At 40.4% G+C, this 21,270-nt stretch overlaps 1 long non-coding RNA gene across 3 annotated transcripts in view; it reads right to left on the minus strand.

The window, feature by feature from the left end:
• LOC120401546 overlaps positions 1-18,901 on the minus strand; it is a 38,844-nt gene extending 19,943 nt beyond the window's left edge. For 2 of the 3 annotated variants that reach the window (XR_005596528.1, XR_005596527.1), the window contains exons 1-3: positions 18,585-18,901; positions 15,081-15,145; positions 11,047-11,109 (exon numbers count right to left, since the gene is read on the minus strand). This is a non-coding gene — a long non-coding RNA (uncharacterized LOC120401546). The remainder of the gene's footprint in view (positions 1-11,046; positions 11,110-15,080; positions 15,146-18,584) is intronic. The other variant, XR_005596529.1, reaches the window with a different exon arrangement.
• Positions 18,902-21,270: the final 2,369 nt, after the last annotated feature.

Below are 21,270 nucleotides of genomic sequence, written 5' to 3' on the forward strand. Positions count from 1 at the left end.
AACAGTTAATTTTAATAGAAACACAATATGAACATTTCAATTGTTTGTTATAGTGTTGTTGTTATAGTGTTATTGTCAGAATGAAATCTATCGAAAAAAATACACATTTCCATCTCCCTGTACTGTTTATTTTGTTGTAGTTATTTCCAATGTAAATCCTTTGGTTTAAAGGTTAGTAATTCTGGCAAATCCAGTCCAGGCGTAAATATGCACAAAAGAAAAATAATCCCAGCATAAGAGAATTTTTTTAACAATTGTTTTCAATTCATTTGACTTTTGTGTTATGTTAATTTCTGTACAGAAAGCAGGGATGAATTTAGCCCAGATGGGGAATTTTAGCACTTCTAAATTCCAGAAATGAAGTTGTATAGCCATTTAAATCATCGCCTCTATACTAAGGCTTTTATTTTCTAGAAACATTTAACCTGGCTGACTTATTTATATTTGAAACTTAACTACTGCTCAAGTACAGTAACTTTTTCCATAACTTTGTTTACTATTCGAAACCATAGGTAACATGACACGTGTCCATTCTATGGATCAAGTATTGTATACACTTCCCACTTGTAACAATCCACTGAGGTCTCCTATAATATATACTTTTAAAAAAAATTCGAATTTAGAGACATTCTGGTCTCTCATGGAGAATATGGATCAAAGGCTAGGGAAACTCATCTGCAGAGAGTGCAGATCAGGAATGTCAGTGCAAAGGGCCTGAAAAAGTCACCTTTCACTCCCCTGATGTTTTCTGGGCTGAGCCCATCCTCCTGTGCTGGGTTTTAGAGCCACCTGAGAACTGATGCTGTGCAAGGACATCCCAGCCATTCCTCCTTTTCCCTGCCACACAAGGAGCAGGGAAAGGGCCTGGCATAAAAGCCTTGACACTACTGGAAGATCACTCTTCCATGGACTGGTTACGCCAGCCAGGGTCTGCTGGCAGCGTGACCCAAAATGGCGGTGTCACAGTGGAGAATTCAGCCGTGTGTGTTTGCATATGCACTGCAAATCAACACATTATACAAGTTTGGTTTATGTGCTAGACTGCAGCTTTCGTGAATGTCACGTCAGTTCCAACTGACACCTTAACCACTTCTCAGCAAAGTAAAGCAACCCCTCTGCCGACCATGACTTGCATTCTTGACTTGAAGGCCCAAAGAAGACTTCTGTGCCCAGAGCTTCAGGAGACATGGCCCAATCTTTAGGACAGAGCCTTATATCTATTCCTGATTGGTCCATTCACATCTATATCCAAACACAACTCAGAAACTAGTCCATGGACTCCCAGGATCCTTCAGAGCCTACAGAATGAAACACTGAGAACTAGCAGGGAATTGGGAGGGGTAGTGGCCCATAAAGGGAACTCTCCTTTGTGAAGCAATCTGCAGAATGAAAACGCTGGAGAACTGCTAATGGGTTTAACTTTTTAAGATAGAGAGATCACCCGATCATAGCGTCCAAGAGGAGTTATCAGTCTAGAAAGAGGCTATAAATAGACAACCTCATACAGTCTCTTTGCCAACCTCCATGTCTCCTTTCACTTAGGGTTTGAGCCAGTGCTTAATTGGTGCCAGGCTGAGCCCTGGCACCTGTTGGCTTGGCAGTTCATAGCCCCAGCTCCTCTGGGCTTGCTGTGTCAGTTATGAAAGTCAAAAAATTGCTTGAGCCCTGGCAATTATATTACATTCATTACAAATTAAGCATTGGTTTGATCCAGCACCTATGGAAATCAGTGAAAGACTCACTGATTTAAATGGGCTATGGACCAGGCCCTTAGCATACAGATACACAGTGACAGCCTTGTTCTAAACAAATATATTAAATCAACATCCTGAGGTAAGGGTGTAAATGAGACCTAAGATTTAATGGGCTTCTAAGTTTTTAATAAGAATGGACCATATCTATAGTATGAGTGGAACTGGAAAAAGAAGGTCAGGTTCCAGGATGAACTTATTTTGGTGTGACACCAGGAATCCAAGGGAGCAAGCTAGTCTAATGAAACTAGGTACCTAGCAGGTGTAAATGGATGTAGCGCCGTTGATATCAATGGTGATCCAGCTGAGCATCTGACCTTATATCTTTGATTTTCCATGACTTCCAGCTGATTGTGGAAGCATACAGTGGCGGCAGTTCTGGGTGCAGATCATTGTACAAAGACTTCTAAAGAACGAGTTAGTTTTAAGGAAGGCAAAAGGATGGGGGGGGATGGAGGGGCAGGAAGATTGTCTGGTGCATGGTGAGAGGGAAAGAATTCCAGGCGGTTGTGGCATGAGGAAAGGGACAAAAATAAGAGTTGGAGAAGACTACAGTTAGGGTGGAGATTTGGGACGAGAGAGGGAAGGAAGTGAGAGCAGACATGCAGGCAGTGTTAGAGCTCTTCAGAGCCGTGAACCTGATGGTGACAAGATTGTAGTTGTCAAGTATCAGAGGGGTATCTGTGTTAGTCTGGATCTGTAAAAAGCAACAAAGAGTCCTCTGGCATCTTATAGACTAACGTGTATTGGAGCATAAGCTTTCGTGGGCTTCGCATGTGTCTGACGAAGTGGGTATTCACCCATGAAAGCTTATGCTCCATAAGATTGTAGTTGATGCTGAAGACAAGGAGAAGCCAGAGGAGGGATTTGAAGAGGAGGCTGACATGGCCAGAGTGGCAGATCGTGTCATATGGAATGCTGAACCCATCAGTCTCACTGGGTCAGAGGATTCACACTCCCGAACAGCTAACCAGCAACACCTGACAAGTGACTGGAACTTTCCGATGAGCCTCTAGGGCATAGCAATGCATGCCTTCATGGGGGCAGGAATCTGTCTTTAACAAAAGACTGGAGCACATAATCACATGACTCCATGAGCTAGGGCTTTAAGAAAAATACCAAATATGTTAAGACTTATGATAAAATTGGGAGCTCTGGCAACATTGACTACTGATTAATTGAGAGGGGAAGGGAAACTATTTTTCATTTGCCTGTTTACCACTATATTTCTTGGGCTTCTAAATGTTGGCGGTAGAGGTGGCAGAAGCAGCAGGCTTTACAGTACCACAAGCCATCTCTTGCTCTCTCTCTCTTCTCTGCTGAGACTTGACAGCAAGGGGTTAAATAGTGCCAGTGGTAATGGTGGGTTTTGTGATCTAGATGTGCCTCCTGCAGGAACTGGACTGAATCCATCATCTTCTTTCAAATATGGCCTCTGAATGCTACTTAATAAACCAACCCTAAAATATCCACATTCAGTTTTAAGGCTTCACTTTTTTTTAAATGGAGGAAATTCTTAACGGATGCATGTCCAGTGTTTTGAGGCCTGTGATTTAGCATGGCAACAGGATTACATTTATACAATTAATTCATGTTTGCTTGACCACTTTCATCCTATTTCTTTCTCCCGCACATAAAAGAGAACCTGACATAAATTTCTCTTTCAAAACAAAGCAACTGCTGACCTTCTGTTCTGTCATTCTAAGGATTGATTGGATATTGTTGAATTGTTTCATTCTACAGTAATTAAACATAAAATTAATTATGCTAGTAACCCATTATTTCTTTGAACCAAGGACTAAGTCATTTGTTTTTGCTTGGTTACTCTGAGGGTTCCAACATCAGACAGCAAAAGGCTTACTGTTGCAAACAAACTAAATAGTATAAAGGGAGCAATTTAATAATCAAAATATAATATAAAGACTTCTAATTTCCGTATGCCTGGCATATTGCATTAGGTTCATATAATTTGATCTATAAATCTTTTAAACCTTATGATTTTGTAATTTAAACATTTCCTGGATGGCTAATCAAACAAGGTCTAAAAAAAAAGATGAAAATATACTTTAAAAAAAGAGAGAGAAAAAAATTAGAAAGGAGTAACGTTGCAGAAGGCTCATTGAGTCTAGTATGGAGAACTAATTCTTGAGCTTGCTTGCTGCTTAAATAAACCTGTGTGTGTTTAGTCGGCTGCCTGCATAGTATTTCCTTTGTTATGATGAAAGGATTGTTAGATACATTTACATTGCTTATATTTGGTGCAGAAAGGTACATCAACATGACAAGTTGGCATTATTAAAATGTATGTTCTGGTAGACACAAAAATAGTATTTTGTGGTTTTCATTAGCACAGGCCATATTAATTTAATTAGCATGATTGAAAGTTATATCATAGAATGAAGCAGCAGATACTGAGCCTTGGCTTATTACTCACCCATGGGCTATAAAGTGCTGCAGCTGACACAGGGACGGGTGTGTGCTTTATCAGTTATGATTTCATATTATTTGACTGTTAGTCTTTGTCCCAAAGGTTTTGGATATGGTGTGGCACTAGCCACATCAAAGTCAAAGGTTCTGACACCATGGTGCACGTGTTTTTTTTAAAAAGTGGACAATGATAAAGGGGCCCTGGCTAGGCTAGCTAGGATTGATTTGAGCACTTTACGTGGTGCTAGCAGAACAGCCTCTCTGACAATGTTCTAATAAGGCTTAGTGGTCAACCAAAATCAGAGTTTGTTGTTTCCCACTCAGCCCTAGATTGGCAGTGTGTTTTCTTTCTAAGGCAGGGCACTAAAGTTTCTGCATATGATGTCTGTCTTCTTCAGAAGTCATACCTTTTATTGGATTGGGGATGGATGTCTCTATCTGGACCATTACCTTCTGAAAAGAAGCACCATATTAGTGTACTGGAACTGAGAACAGTATGTGGTCCATGGACCTTCAGTACTTTTGACTCCTAATACAAGTCCAGGAGATCATTTTAAGGAAAGAAAACTCTTCTGTGGTAGGATGAAGGAGTAAGGGGAAGCAGGTCTTACCATCTTAAAGAAGGCCCTGTCGCCATGCAGAAAGTAATATGAAACACATCCGAGCCTTTTAGCTGGCAGGATGTCAGCCCTTTCATCCATCCATTCATTCATTCTTCTGGTGCAGAGATGGGAAGAACCAGTGTTGGACTTTTTCTCCATTCAGGAAAATAGAAAGCTACCAAGTTTTTGCAGTTGCTACCAGGAATGACATCTCTGGGCCATGCACCTAGTGCAGTCACTCATCCTTTTGAAAAGTGGTTTGAAAATGCTACCATTCTGATGGCAAGATGCACTGGAGATTTGGAGCAGCTGCACTTTTGATTCCATGGACTGAGAATCTGGTGTCTCTCTTCTCCAGGACATCTGGTACCTCAATACCTATGGTCAGAAATATCTGGCAGGTCAGAGACAGAGCCCCTCATGGCCACACCAGCAATGCTTTGCAGATGAAATACAGATACCGATACATGAGCCGTTTTGCCTCATTCTCTTACCCCAGACATTGAACCTAATGCTGACCCTACACCAGTGTAACTTGATTGACTTCAGTAGAGTTATTCCTGATTTCCATTGGCCCAAATGAGAAAATCAAGGCCAGTAGCTCTTATCACTTGGTTTAAGAACGGCAGAGTCTGGAAGTCAGAGGCTTACTGGGTAAAATGGTGCTTACCCTTCTTCAGTGAAATAGGGGTCGAGTTTATGTGTATATTACATAACCTGGTGGCTTTTTCCATATTGGTGAATTAGCAGGGGGATTTTTGTCTACCAAGTTCTATTTCAACTCTCTTAGCATTTCTTCAGGAGTGATTTGATAAAGGGCTGCCATTAGCTCATAGGTCAAGTGTGCAGCCTTATTACCCATAGGAGTAATGTTAAAAGGTTTCCTATAAGATTCCATTCCAAAGTAATCTATTTTTTCAAGACTTTGGCCTAGCCAGGCTCCCTGTGAGATCAGTCATGTCCCTCTGTAGTTAACATGCTTTAGTTCTGTCATAGCTTTGACTATCTCCTTTCAAACTCTTCTCTCCTTTTGAACCTTAAAGGTAGCATTGCTTGCAGCTATCTTGTCACCGAGGATAGTCAGAGAGCCGACTGTGTTATCCCACAATTCCCCTTTTGCGGTTTTTCTCTGGGACAAGAGAAAACGTGCATCCTCACGTTTCACTGGAAGAACCCTCTAGTCATTTAAGTCAAGAGATTAATTCCCCCAGGATTTGTCCTTTCCCATTCCAGGGCAGGGGAAAGCTCTAGTATTCTTTGTCTGACAGAAGGGCCCAAGCCTTTTAATTTGACAGATGCAAGGAGTTCGTATTTGTTATTCAGTGAAATTAGGAAAGGGGCAAGGCCCTAAAAACCTGTTTGGCCTGTCAGATGTATTTTGGAAGTGTGTATAGCTTAGAAGGGGTTCTAGGTCCCTTTGCTCTTTGATCCCATTCCACAAGAGCTGTTGCTTCAACCTGAACAGCTAAAGGGGGAAGATGGAGGAATACATTTGCAGGGCAGTAGGGTGGTTGTCCATGCATTTCTTTTACAAATGTTACAGACGGGAGACTTCTTTTTCCTTCTGAAGTTGCAGCCTTTGGCTGTGAGGTCCTTTGAGAGGTGGTGCCATAGTGATCCTTTTTACTCTGCGTCAAATAATCACACCATCCACATAAGGATGTAGAAAAAGAAATAATTACCTGCAAATGCCTTTTGCGTATGTTCATATCCACCTGTCTGGACTGTCCTGCCTATCTATTCTGATCTGGGTATATATAGCCTATGAATGAGTTATGTTCTCTAGTTGATTCTTACTAATTATAACTTTGAGTTATTTTGCATGCCAGGTCCTATTTAAATCTCGACTAGGGTCTGATTGGATGGTGAGCTATAGAAAGTGCACCAGAAGTTTCCCTCCCTCTGATTTCTTGCTGACGCCTGACATCTGAGCATGAGAGAGCAGCACAGGTCAGTCTGTCCAGGAGGATGCAGACACAGCAGTTGCAAGTAATAAGTTAGAATAATAGAATATTGGGGTTGGAAGGGACCTCAGGAAGTCATCTAGTCTAACCCCTTTGTTCAAAGCAGGGCCAATCCCCAGACAGTTTCCTAAATGGCCCCCTTAAGGATTGAACTCACAACCCTGGATTTAAGCAGGCCAATACTCAAGCCACTGAGCTAGCCCTCCCCCTTTTGCCCTTTATGAACTAGGAAAGAAAACACAAGGCAAGTATGAAGAAGTTGTTTTTCTGTAGAAACAAACAGGAAGCAGAAAATGGAGAGTTTGCTTGTGAAAAAAATAAAAGGTCTGTGTCCACTGTGAAAACAACCCCTTTCCATTCTGGGGCAAACACAACAATCAAAGCTTTCCCCACAGGAACAAAAAGTTCACTGGTTGTGGCAAGAATGTTGTGGTTTTTTGATGAAAACATGAAATTCTACCTTGTATCCAATTTGTGAATTTGCACAGAATGAAAAATCTATAGTTGTGAGCATCTTAGCACTCTCATCTGCAAGAAGGCCAGAGCTAAAAGATTTGACCACACCCCCAAAGTGTTTAATTTATACTGGAGATATGCCTAAATTAAACTCCTGCCCCCTGCAGTTAAACACTGCAGAATTTTGGAGAATTTGGATCCAGATCTGAATTATGTGGATTATTATAAGCATCTGGGGGTGGGGCGGGGTGATGGGACTTATGGAATCAAAATAGTCCCAACCTTCAGGGATGCTGTGATCTGGAACTGAACCCAATGTCTGTGTTTTTGGCTCATTTCTAGTTTCCATTTGAACTTTCAGAACAGATTTACTTTTCTCATTTGAGCTCTAGAATAATTTCATTCTGATCCTTATTTTTAAGGACTGACTTTTCTGATGGACAGAACATTTTTGTTCATCCCTATATGGGGCTATAAAGGACATGTGCACGAACTGAGCCCTTCCTCCCAGGCTTGTGTTCCCAAAAGACGGAGCTGTTAAAAATTGGCCTATTTTCTCAAAATTTGGTTTGTTGAGGTCCTGCTAGAACTATGTCCTTCTTACTTACAAGGCTTTTCAGTCTGAGTGTCTTAACATGTCTTTGAAAGGGTTCGCTAAGCTTTTAAGGATGCCTCTGTACTGCCTTTGATCTGGTTGTCCTATTATGTTCTTCAGTCCATTCATTCAAGAACTAGGGTCACCCCAACCGGAAATTAATAGGCCGCCAACAACAGATCTCCATAGTCTTCTATCCTGGGCCATTCGAACTCTAGCTGAGGAGGTTCCAGGACTATAGCAATGTTTAAAGGGACTGGATAAATTCATGGTTGCTATCAACCTGAATGGCTATTAGCCAGGATGGGTAGAATGGTCCTAGCCTCTGTTCCATGTGCCGATGGTAATCCTCCTGGCTGCAAGAAGGGTGATCATTGCCTGTTAGGCTTCCTCAGGGGCACCTGGCTTTCACCACCCAGCGTCATGCATCTTCGAGTTGAAGACCCTTCTTTTTCCAGGCTAAAAGTCTCTGTTAACTCTATTGTTGGCGTTTCTGTAGCAAGCTGATTTTTACAGGGTGGAGTTGCTAGCCCCACGCCCAACCCTCCTCCTTTACCCTGACTTGGGACAGGCAGATGGCCCCAAAGGACCTCTCTGGTGGAGTTTCTTCAGTCCAGAGGTGTCAGAATCCTAAGCTGTTGCTCCTGTCTGTTTTGTTTCCAGTAAAACTTCCTTGCTCTCTCTCAGAGTAAAATTCCCAGCTCCACCGAAATCAATCCAAACTTCCCAATGATTTAAATAGGTCCAGGATTTCACCCTTTGGGGCTGGTCTATTAAAGTGGAGCTTGAACAAACTTCACTATGGTTCTAAACTGAGGAACACTGCAGGGCAAAATGTAGAGCATGAGGTCATCAGGAATGAGTCCAGCCCAAGGCAATGATAGATGGAGGCTTTCATTTCATGTGCCCCCACTACTAACTCATAAGGCAGGTGATGAACATTAGAAAAGAGGAAGCGAAACAAGGTAAATACTAGGCAAATCATCAGGAGGATCCTGAACACTCTTGTTCTCCTCCATTTCCCCACATTTTACAACATGCCCTTGACGAAAGATAGGAGAGAGGTGACTAAAACAGTAGAATAAAATTCAAATAACTGCAGCAAAAAACTTTTAGATGCAGGGTTGAAGTACAATCACAACAGAGGAAGTAGCGATTTCTACAACTGTTCTTGTCGAGTTCAGCATGTGCTATTGTTGGTAAATGAGAGCCACAAAACACTGGGACATGCAGAGGTCTTGCTTCAATATGGAAACGATATATGCAAATGTACAGTGTTTTAAATTGTCTGGTGTATGTGGTTCCTTTATGGTGCAGAAGGCATGCCAGGTTCTAACACAATTACCCTTTTCATGCAGGTAGTTGTGAAACAGACATTTTGGTTTAATATTACCCTATAGCCACGATTTGCTTACTTACATTGGTAGAAATACGTATTACCATTTCAATGCCATTGTCCTTTTTGGCCCTACAACTGAAGCATATAATCAACAAATAATGCAAATGACTGATTAATGCCAGCCTATGTGTGCTTATGATTGAAAAGTTCACCTTGTTTCCCACCCGGCCCAGTGTTCAAGGTCCTGAAAAACTATGCAAGTTTATTTGCTCCATGCTTTGTACGTGGTTTCTTGTTTAAAAAGGAGCAGATAAGGAAGAAAAATGATTAGGAAAGAACTGGTCTGAGAACAAAGCACCTGGAGTTCCGTTCCGATAATACGCTGTTGAAGAATAAGTTAGCTCAAAACCAAACATCTCTGTTAATGGTACTCTACCGGGGACAAAGAAAGACCTCGGTGTTACCATGTGGTGCTGGTGTTTTCAGATTAAGATGGAGGATTAAGGAATTTTACTCAGCAATTTGAGATGCTTTGTTAGGAATTGAGGAGATTTGAGCTGCTTTGTTCTCAAACCACATGTTAGTGAAAAAGCAAACAGGCACTTAATCCTGACAGACAGCAGAACTTGACATCAATTTGTCCCTTGGGAGGTGACCAGGAGTTCCTTGTGACTGGCTAAAATTGTTGTTCCTTGTGTTTTGGAGCCTAATGCCAACGCTCTATCCAAACCAGCGCTGTGCAACCTGGCACACCATAACTCACAACTGTTAGTGATTGACCAGCAGCTTTATGCTCCCAAACAAGGCTTAGCGTTTAGAAAACATATACAAGGTGCCAAAGTGTTTACTAAATAGAGTTAAAATATGCTCTAGCCTAAAGTCATGCCATCAGTCTTAAAAGAGACCATTGCCCCTTCTCCTCACCCCAAAAAACCGGGTAATTTTCCTGTTTGGGATGTTGGATGGTTTCCTGTAACAATAAAAATACAGCCGTCGACATATAGACAGCTGAATATATACATGGCTGTATATTGCCCTTTGACACAAACATTAATGTCTTAGGCAGATCTCTGAGGTTCTTTTAAACATTTAGTTACATTTTAAGGTCACGTCCTCAGAGGTTATTGATGTAAGTGTATTTGTAGAAAAGAAACAAACAGCTCATTGAATTTGGTTTCCTATTTTAACATACATCAGTTAGATTAAATACGCAAAGTTATAATGTCTGGCAACAAACCCAGTTTCTGATGTATAAAATTTGACTCTTTCCCCCCTCCGTGTTTATGTCATAGCTAATACACAGAGATAAAGTGCATATACTATACTCTGCATATTTACTGAACTTTGGCAAGTCACTAAGAGCCAGTACTCAAATCAAATTAGAACCACCCAATTTATAAAACACCCTTCTAAGCTAATCTTATTATATTAAAAAGGTACTTTAGGTTGCTATGCAGCAAATCAATAGCTCATGCTTTCCAGCATGGAATAAATACACCTTTATAATCTTTAAATTTGCCACTGCTGCAAACCTATAGAACAAAGTTGCAACAGTACATTTCGCATTACTTAAATAAACAGCATAAACCCATCCAGACAAGAATGATGTTGCACCATTTTTCTTTTCCCTACAGAGTATGATTATTATGGGGTTAGCATCTTAAAGGGACCTGCTCAAAGTAATATGATTAATTTTCTAATTTGCATATACTCCATTTGCAACACCCATGAAATTTTTATGGGCATGATTCTGCATTCCTTCAGCGGCCCACACTCCCATTGACCTCCGTGAGAATGTTGCATGCACCAGGAATGCAGGATTCATCCCTCTTTTTGTGTGTGTTAAACATTTTTCTTTTCAGAAAAGAAAACAAACCATTTTGCATTCGTTAATGACTCTACAATAACATACCAGTGTATGTGCTTGATGGATGAAATCCTTTTTAGTAAGGAAACAGGCTTCTATTCCAGGCTCCTAAAGAACAATACTAGTCAAAAAGGATTTTAAGAGGTTTTAAAAAAATACTTGATCCTTTTAAATGAGCATATGATTTTTTTTCAAAAGTTGTTTTCATTTTAAATTCAGTAATACAATAGTTTCAAAGAGAATTATTGGTTTCACTATTTATTTCTTGTAAATAATATCTGAAATCTGGTGGTTATGCAGCAGGCTCCCATAAGAGAAAAACCAATTTATAAATTCCCTCTTAAAGAACAATAGACAGCCCCCAAACACAGCTTTGGAGAACCTCTGAGTGCGGGTTGCCCCTTCTTCTATTCAGGTTTACTGAAGATATAAAGATCAAATAAGAGGTGAACTGAAATCAGAAACACAATATTCATTCATTTAACTCTGCTCTAGTAGAGCAAATTCAGGGTGACTCAAGGGACACAATGTCTTGTAAAACATATGTACTTAATATAAGGGTCATAAAACTTATTAAATTAAAAGCTAGGTTAAAAATAGGAAGAAAATTTATGCTGCTGTCTAAAATAGCAATAATTTCCCTTTGGTTTTCCCTTTCCTACTAAAACGGGTTCTGGTTAAAAAAAATAGTCAACTGGTAAAACCTTCATTCTTGAGGACTGCATGCAAGTCACTCTGCACTAGGTGAATTGTCTGACTAATAATCCATCAGGATAGATATAGAATATAGGATCCCAACAACTGGGAGGATGAGTGTTGCAGCATTGTTGACCGCATGCACAAAGCCCCTATAGGCATTCATTTGCTGGTTGTGATGGAGGAGAGTGAGATGCAAGGGACAATTGTTTGAAAATGGAAGACTTAGTCATGAACCAACTACAGCCAGGAGAAAAGTCCCCTTCACTTCTTCTGACTGTGTATCAATACCTCAGGCCAAATTCTGGCCCAGATTCTCTGCTTCAGCTGAGCTGTGCTTTCGTGTAGGAGTGGGGAGAGGGACAAAGGCAGCTTCATATTTCCCCCACCCTGGGGCTAACTAGGAGTCGGTTTGACACCTTGTACAATTTATATGTGGCCCCAGTGCTGGATAAAGTGAGCATTCCAGCTAGGCCACCTTTTCCTCCTCTAGAGACATTAGGAGTGCAGAAAAACTGCAACGCCAGGTGAAGTATGGAGAATTTTCAAGAGGTTGCTTAAGGCACCTCATGGTCTGTCTACACTGCAAGTAGACACCTGCAACTGGCCTGTGTCAGTGGATTTGGGCTCGCAGGGCTTGGGCTATGAGGCTGCAAAATTGCAGTGTGGATGTTTGGGCTTGGGCTGGAGTCTGAGTCAGCTGACAAAGGCCAGCCGCAGGTGTTGAATTGCAGTGTAGACATACCCAAGTTGAATTGGCATAAATGGAGAATAACCCCACTGAAGTAAGTGGAATTTATGCTGGTGCAAATGAGCAGGATTTGGCTGCTTGGGTGAAAGGAACCATTTTGTAACAAAGGTTTTTTTTAAAAATAATGTGACCAAAAATGACAAATGCTGAGAAATTAAAAATGAAAGTTGACAGCCCATCCTTGACTCCAGACACTGTCAGTATCATATAGCGTTGAGACCCCTTCAAATAGATCCCGTAGATTCAATGGCATACGTTAGGAATGGGTGTGTAAGGCTCATTTGTTTTGGCACTAAGCACTGTTTTCACACCCTTATAGCTACTGAAAGGATATTGTCAGATATTATTTCATCTTTGTCCATAAGGATTCACAGGTCCTTTGAAATTATTTTCTCAGAGTGATCGCTGCTTATTGGGCTGATCAGTGTTACTCCATTGTTTGCTTGTGTGCCCGCTGTCTGCTTATCCATCTGTTGTCTCTTGTCTTACACTCACATTGTAAACTCTTCAGGGCAGGGACCATCTCTTTGTTTGCACAGTGCATAGCACACTGCAGCACTGGTCCAGGACTGGGACCCCGTAGGTACTTCTGTACTACACATAATAAAATATTTACCTCTCTTGTGCATGCACAGACAAATGGTTCTGGACCCAATGCTGCCACCAGAGTAGTCCCACTGGGTGGGACTATCCTCTTGCCCACATAATGCCATCAACATCAGTGAAGTTATTCCCATTTTACATCAGTACCTGTGAAAGGACCAAGGAATTCAGTGGAATTATTCTGGTGAACAAGTTTCACTCAGAATAAGGAAGGCCCTTTATTATTATAGGGTTCCTCACAAATGCTGTTTTGCTGGCATTATTGTTGTACTTCAAATAGACGAAATCAGGAGTCAATGATGGGGAGGGAGAGCTAGTTTTATGTCTGAACCAGGCTGGAAATGACTTGGGTTTCCTCCAGCAGAGAGGCAGGTGTCACTGCTTCCTGAATGATAGCTGGGATCTCATGCACAACTCGGGGAAGAGCCTGTCACCAAAGAGAAACGGTGCTGGCCCTTCAATAGAATGAGTTGGGAGGGAGAGGGAGGCACAATTACTCCTTCCTACACTGCATGTGTTCAATATGATCCCGATCCCTTTCAACCCAAGAGACCCAGGGTTTCACTACCGCCCATTCTTCCCTAGTTCTTCCAGCCCCCTGCTGCTGCTCCAGCCCCACCTCTCCCCAGGACAATTCCACTGTAGGTCTTTGGGGTAGAGATACGAGCTGGGAACCTTCACCTGTTTTCTGTGGGTGACTAGCACTCCCCTGTATGTTGTTTTTTGAGAAGGGGGGGGGCCCTCCAATCAATCCCAAAGGGGCACTGTCATGAGGAGAGGAGGGACCTCTACCCTGTTGCCTGCTCTGCTCAGCTCTTCTGAAGAGGAAAGCCTGCAGCAGCCTGCCCCTCTCTGCAGCCCTCTGGGGGGAAAACACATAAGGGGAGCAACTGTGATTTGTAAATAATTGCAAGACAAACCTGGTGGAACCCTGCACTTTCACAGAGTCATAGATTCCAGGGCCAGAAGGGACCATTGTGCTCATCTAGTCTGACCTCCTGTATATAAAACATCCAAACCTGATTTATAAATTGCCCGTGGTGGACATGGTCCGTGGTAAATTGTTCCAATGGTTAATTACTTGCAATGTTAAAAGTTGACACTCTATATCAAGGCTGAATTTGATTAGGTTCATCTTCTGCCACTGGATCGTATTATATCTTTCTCTGCTAGATTGAAGAACTGAGGATCAAATATTTGTTTCCCAGGTAAGAACTTATAGACTGTAATCAAGTCACCCCTCAACTTTCTCTTTTCAGGGCAGAGCTTCACACTTTTAGTTCTGTTGGCAGGACGATGGCACATTTGTGTACTGCACAACGTTGAGCGCTGACTTATTTTTTAAAGATGGCAATACTGTTATCATCGTGTGGCACATATCAGCTTCACAATATGCCAAATCTTTGCCCTTTTTCAAACAACTGCACCACTTGACTGGTTTATTAGTTGGATGACAGTGAGCTAGAATGAAGCATCATGTTTGCTTCATTTTCACCCTTTTCAGTCATCCATTACAGCCAACATTTGCTAAAGTGGCCACTGATTTTGGTGCCCAAAGCAAGACACCTTAGGCCTGATTTTTTAAATGTGCTGAGCCCCAACAACATCCGTTGAAGCTAATGGGCACTGAGGGTGCTTAGCTCTTGTAGAAATCAGACCCAACTGTATCTCAGACTGGGCATTCAAAATTCAGTAGCCATTTTGAAAATGTGACTCTCCTGGCCAGGGCTAGATTTAAGTTAGAATCATCAGGTACCCATGAAAGGTCACCAATTAATTCATTAGTTCTTAAGAAAAAATTTAACTGGCAGCACATTGCTCATAGTGTAATTATAGATGAAATATTAAAGAAGTGGACTAATTACACACAATGCACTTGAGCCCAATTAAAATAGCATCTGCAGTGAACGTAGGGGTATTCTCTTTCACTAATAAGAAATACTTTCTTAACAACAGAGAATAAAATAGCTAAATGGGATACGCAGTTGAGATTATAAATATCCTATTAGCATATAAAATGAGGATTAACCTTATTTAATCACTGCATGCTTGATCATCAAAAGTCATGTTTCACCTCCATAATGTAGCTGTATCCTGAAAAAAAGCATATTAATAAATTTAGCTAACTAGATGCTTTTCTCACCTACTCAATTGAGCTGGTGAAGGAAGCTGGCTGCCCCCTAATCGCTTTACAAATGAACAGATTCTCTCACCTGTTTTATATGATGTCTTAGCGCAGACATCTCAGTTGTTGAACAAAGCCTCCGGGTAGCTGCTCAAGGCCTACGGCCTGCCTCTTAGCCATTGGCACAAAGGCTGTGATTGGGGCCGCCCTATCCCAAAGGGTGTTCTTGGAGGCGCTAAGTCTCGGGGAGTGTGTCAGGAAAGCACACCTGGTGCTTCACCTCTTAAAGGGATAGTGCTTGCACTGTGCAACTGGCTAGCTTCACTGTCCTGCATGTGATGAACTAATGGCTACCTCCTCCTCCCCGTTTTAAGGTGGATCGTACTTCGTGGGTTCTAACAGGTGATACACCTTTTGCTCAGGGCCCCTGAACAAGGGCAGGCATGAGGAGTGGAAATTCTTAAGTGCTCTCCTCCAACCTTGCACACCTGTGATGAAACTGGCTACAATCTGGCCCAAATTATGGAAAGATAATCAAATTTACTTTTAAACCCTGGCCTAGGAGCAGGGTTGACCTTTCTGTGATGTAAAGTCAGTAATTGTGGGCCTTGGGGATATTTGCTCCAATGGAGATGGCCTGCAGAATGATGATTTCAGTCTCCTGTAGGCAAGGTGCAGGTATGAATTTCACCCAATATGCAGTTAAAACTCTTAAAAGCCAACCTGTGCAAATGTCATTGTAAGGTTCCATGTTACTCTGAGCTCAGAGACTTCCAGATTAAGGTGTCCCAGTTTAGATTTTTTTTTCTAACTGACAGCCTTATAATAAACTCAGAGTGGAGTTTGAAAGTCAAACTGGGTTTGCTCTTCTTTGTACCACTATCTAAGATTCTGCATGCCAGATGCTCTCATGCAAGGGGAGGTCTGGCCAGAGAAATACCAAGGGGCCGTGGTGAATGTGAATCTTTTCTTTAAATTGAGCCAGCGTGTGTAAGAGGATGGTTACTTTTTAGTTTGGCCTTTTAAATGATTATTTTAAAACTCTTTGCTTGGTATGGCTAATAAGGAATGGCCCCTGCAGTACAATATGTACAATCAGGTTGACTCTGCCTATGGCCCTTTGTGTTCATTTTCCATGAACATCCGTGTATGTCAGATTTACTGGCACAAAGTTTCATGTCTGAATATTTGCAGAAGCTCATTTTAAATTTGCATATTCAAATATTCCAACTTGACGTGCACCTGTAAGGAACGTCCTCATGGTGATTGAACCGAGGGCCTCCAGAACTAAAAACAAATGCCAGAGTTAAAGAACTGGTAGCTATAATAGACAAGATTAGACTCTTTCTCAAAACAAAACAAACCAGTGATTTACAGCAATCAATAAGAAAACAAGTGGCCTGATCCTGTGTTGCCCATTCAGAGAGCACTGGAATGGGTTACCTAGGGTGGTGGTGGAATCTCCTTCCTTAGAGGTTTTTAAGGTCAGGCTTGACAAAGCCCTGACTGGGATGATTTAGTTGGGTTTGGTCCTGCTTTGAGCAGGGGGTTGGACTAAATGACCTCCTGAGGTCCCTTCCAACCCAAATATTCTATGATTCTATGATTTGCTGTTTTTCCTGATAGCTCCAGTTTCTGGGGCCAAGTGTTTGTGAGAATCTCAGCTTTTATGTTTTAAAATAAATATGTAAGTGATGGCACAAAGACTAGCCTGGAAACAGGCCCAAATGCACCCTTAAAGTTCAAAAAGCACAAGGCAAATCAAAGGAGCCCCAAATTTATTATTATTATTTTTAAATTCTCATGATTGGCTTAAAACAATCTCATGAGTTTTGAGACCTGATTCACGATTTTTGAACATTTCGGATTGGCAATATTGCTGATCTACAGCATATACCTTTGCACAACTCCTGTTGAATCGGTGGGAGATTTGCTTGAATAAATTCTGTAGGATCAGCCCCAAAGAGAGATTTGTTTTGATAAAAGAGGAAAAATAAATATATATTTTTTAAGATTTAAAACCAATTTACACTTTCTATTATTTTTAAAATTTAAAGATCATTTTCCTTTTACGCTGATGAAAAGCTTAAATTGGTGAAAGTGTAAACATACCTCTAAATACTGAAAACAATTATGGCTATTAGAGAGTCATGTTCCTAATTGGATACTTTTCGAAAATACCACTTACAGAGACCTCTTTTTTTGGATTATGCCACCTTCGCATTTGTGGTCTGCCTGCTACTTTCCCCCTCCATTATTTTTGGTCCTAGAAATCACATTTGCTAAAACCTTCAGAGAAACACTAGAGGCAAATTGAAAGTGACTGGGAATAAAATGGACTTTGCCGTTCTGAGGGATCTGAGGTGTTTTACTGTCAAACAGGCCTGTGGGTGAAGTGACTGAATCCAGAAACATATGGCGAATGGAAAGGTCTGTGGGTGAGCACAACATCAAAAAATAAAGTCAGCTGCTTGTGTCACAAATACAAGTTCAGGGATTTTAGTACAAAGACACTAAGGATAATGTAAAAAACAGAACATGGAACAGCTCACTAGTCATCAAGGATAGTCCTGTAGCAACAGATTCTCTCTTTCAGATCAGATTTTAAAAATCATTTCCATTTCATTTCAGTTTTGCTTGATCTTTAAGATACCAAAGTAAAAATAAATATAGAAGAGTTACACAGGGGATTCTGATCTTAATTTCACCAAAGTAAATCCTCGTTTTAGTGTTTTTCTTTGGTGTAACTGATCAGACTCCAATAGTTTCTTCTTTTGAGCCTAATGCGTGAAGCAAACATAACTGCTAATAATAGCGTTTTGCCTTGTCAAGTGAACTAATGACTTAACTGCCAACTTTTTTTTTTCCCGGTTTGACGTTCATCCACTTACATCCAATTAAGAGGGACTCTGCCTCTCACAGGTTGTTATTGATTCCCTGCAAAAACAGAGTTTAAAAATAAAAACCCAACTGCTGTGCAATTTTAGTATTGTGGCCTCACAACAACAGCCACAGTATTATTCCTTTAAACAGGTTTTCACAAGAGCTCAGCTCCCACCTAGGCACCAAAATGAAGTGGCCAGATTGTCAAAGGTGCTCAGCACCCAGCAACTTCTATTTTCTTACTTAACCCCCTGAGGACTGTAGGAGCTGCTGAGTACTTTGGAAAATATGACCACTTCATTTAGGTGTCTAACTAGGAGCTGATCACTTCTGAAAATCTGTCCAATAATTTTTCAGCATTAGCTTACGCAGCAATTTAGCCTCACCTCAGACTTGTTACATTATGGGTTAATGGTCTCATTGTGACATGGGATCATTTTAGCTTCATAAAGACAAGTCTCTAGGAAAAAAAAAGAATTTGTCTTTACTGACAAGATCAAAGAAACATAAAAGAAGAGAACTGACTTTTGCTGAAACAAGAGCAGGGATCACCTCTCTGTGTCTTCATTGTAATTCATTGCTTGTTTTCAAGATCCATAATACAATTCTTCCAGAGGAGAGAGAGGACTTTGTTAAATTGTAAATGAGTATTACTTCAAGCACTCTGTGGAAATATGTTCTCCCCGCTATTGCCCATACATTATTTCTCCTTAGTTATGGTGGCTCCCATTTCCCGGAACTATCACACAGAACTTAATTCTCCTCACACAACATCACTTTAAAATCATGCAGCTCTCTTAATCAACCTTTGTATCAGCCACAAATTTGCAGTATGACCTAATTTGAAAAATGTCTCAAAGTGCTGACTCAAACTGTTAGTGAATAAAGGCCAGTCATTACCATTATGACACTAATGTGATGCAAAATAAAATTGAGTTGCATCAGCTGAACATTAGTTTGCAAAAATATTAGTGATTGAAGCCATTTTCTGTTCATATTTTATTTATACTTATGAGATTTATACTTTTTTGGTCTGAAGCAGCTCTGCAACAAAATTCCTTAGTGGAAGCATGAAGAAACATTTTAATGGTGAAAAACCCAAGCCAGAAATATACATCTAAGCTGCATCACTTGCACATCATAATGCTTCTCTTTTATAAAAGCAGACAGGGTGCACATTAGTTTAGAACTTTTATTAAAAGATTTATACAGTAACATATGAAAATTCTCATTTTAATATGTCATTTTACTTTGCATTTTTAGGTTATATTCCAAGTTTTTATCTTTTTTCCTCCCCAGTTGCAAACAGAGCTGATATTTCTTCATTCTCTGTAGAAATAACTGTTTTAAGAATTTTTATTACCAAAAACCCTACTTCTTCATTTAAAAGGGGGGGGAAAGAGATTTTGGCCCCAAAATAAACAGTTACAATATAAAAAAATTGGAACTCTCAAAGGGGAAACACACACACACACACACACACACACACACACACACACACACATATACAGACCTCTACCTCGATATAATGCTGTCCTTGGGAGCCAAAAAATCTTACCGTGTTATAGGTGAAACTGTGTTATATTGAACTTGCTTTGATCCACCGGAGTGCGCAGCCCTGCCCCCCCCCCCCGCCCAGAGCACTGCTTTACCGCATTATATCCAAATTCGTGTTCTATCGGGTGGCGTTATAGCGAGGTAGTGGTGTGTAGATATATAAATAGCAAACTTCCTTTTTTTGAAAAATTAAATGAAAGTGGAGTATACAAATATAAATAATTCACTCTCCTTTAGCTGACATTTTACAAAATGTACCTTATCACTTTCCCTCTCATCATCCTATTTACTTGGTTTTGGGAGAAAAAACTTTTCAAAGCACACCAACCCAGCTACATACCTACAGCATGTACACTGTAATGTTGTCTGATAATTAGCACTCAGACCAGATTTTTGTTTTAAAATCAGAGATCTAGAGATGAAACAATTCAGCAACAAACATTCCCCTCTGTGACTTTTTAATCTTGAAATGCCAATAATAAAAGTTGTCTAATGTGTACTGATAAAATGTCCCTGACTTCATGCTGAAGTGGTTCAAAAACCAGACATACACTGCTAGGAAGACAGACCATTAATTTAAAATTTAGAGGACCAATACATTTTTGATAGCAATGGGTTACTGTGCTAATGATTATTTAACTTGCTGAATGTTGGGTTAAGTATGTATGGCTATGTAAAGTGTAATGCTTTATCCAAGTGCTATGGTGGGATTACTGCCACTGAAATGTTATAGTCAAACCAGGAGAAAGCAGCAAGATTATAAAGACCAGTTACTATAATATAACACAATTAATGCAGTTATAAAAATTAAACTACTACAGTTTAAAGATAGTTCTTTTGTACAGTCCAATATCAACATTTCTATCTTAGCCTGTTATTTTAGCTTGTCTTTTTAGTGGGGGAGGCAGGTACAAAGAAGTTTGCTGATATGTTCCACAGTAAGCTACTGAGGTTAAAAAAAATTAAGAAAAGAAAAGAAAAAAAATAACATATATTTTATTTAATAATACCAGTGACAATCATTTCCAGGTAAAATGCAATTGTCGTCACTTCTGTGGTACCATGAACAAAAAGGGTAAGAGTGGAAATGAATGTTTGATCATTGTAAGTGATTTGCAAGCCTTTTTACACTTTATCATTCATGGAAGTACAGTGTGATTTCTTTGCTACAATCTTTTTAATGGATTGCACGTTCTAAAGTTCCCATTCCAGGTTGTTAAAAGTTTATTCGGTGTAGTCCTGAGATGCAATAGATGAGAACTACCATTCATTAATACTTTGTATCCTTGAGCCATCTTGGGAAGACGTAAGGTGGGAATCCACTAGGCCTTTTTAATTGTTAAGTTCTCATCCTTTCCCAATAGGCAACGGCTGATGATGATCTGTAAACTTGTTGAAATTCTGATACAAATACTAAATTAATCAATATATTAAAAAAATTTAAAAAGAGGGGGAAATGCAATGAAAATTTATGACCTTAGCATTCCTTCAGGGTCAAGCAATTTATCAAATTCTCTCACTTTCTGGTTTCAATTACACAGCTATTGTGGAAGGAACTTATTTTAGCAGGTTCATTGCCTCAGTAGGGAATACAGGACTTTGGCCTAATGCGTCACCTTTAGTGCAGGCCATTTGAGCCTTAGAACAAATACCA

Source organism: Mauremys reevesii, linkage group 3 (assembly GCF_016161935.1).
Source record: "Mauremys reevesii isolate NIE-2019 linkage group 3, ASM1616193v1, whole genome shotgun sequence".
Classification (NCBI taxonomy): Eukaryota; Metazoa; Chordata; order Testudines; family Geoemydidae; genus Mauremys; species Mauremys reevesii.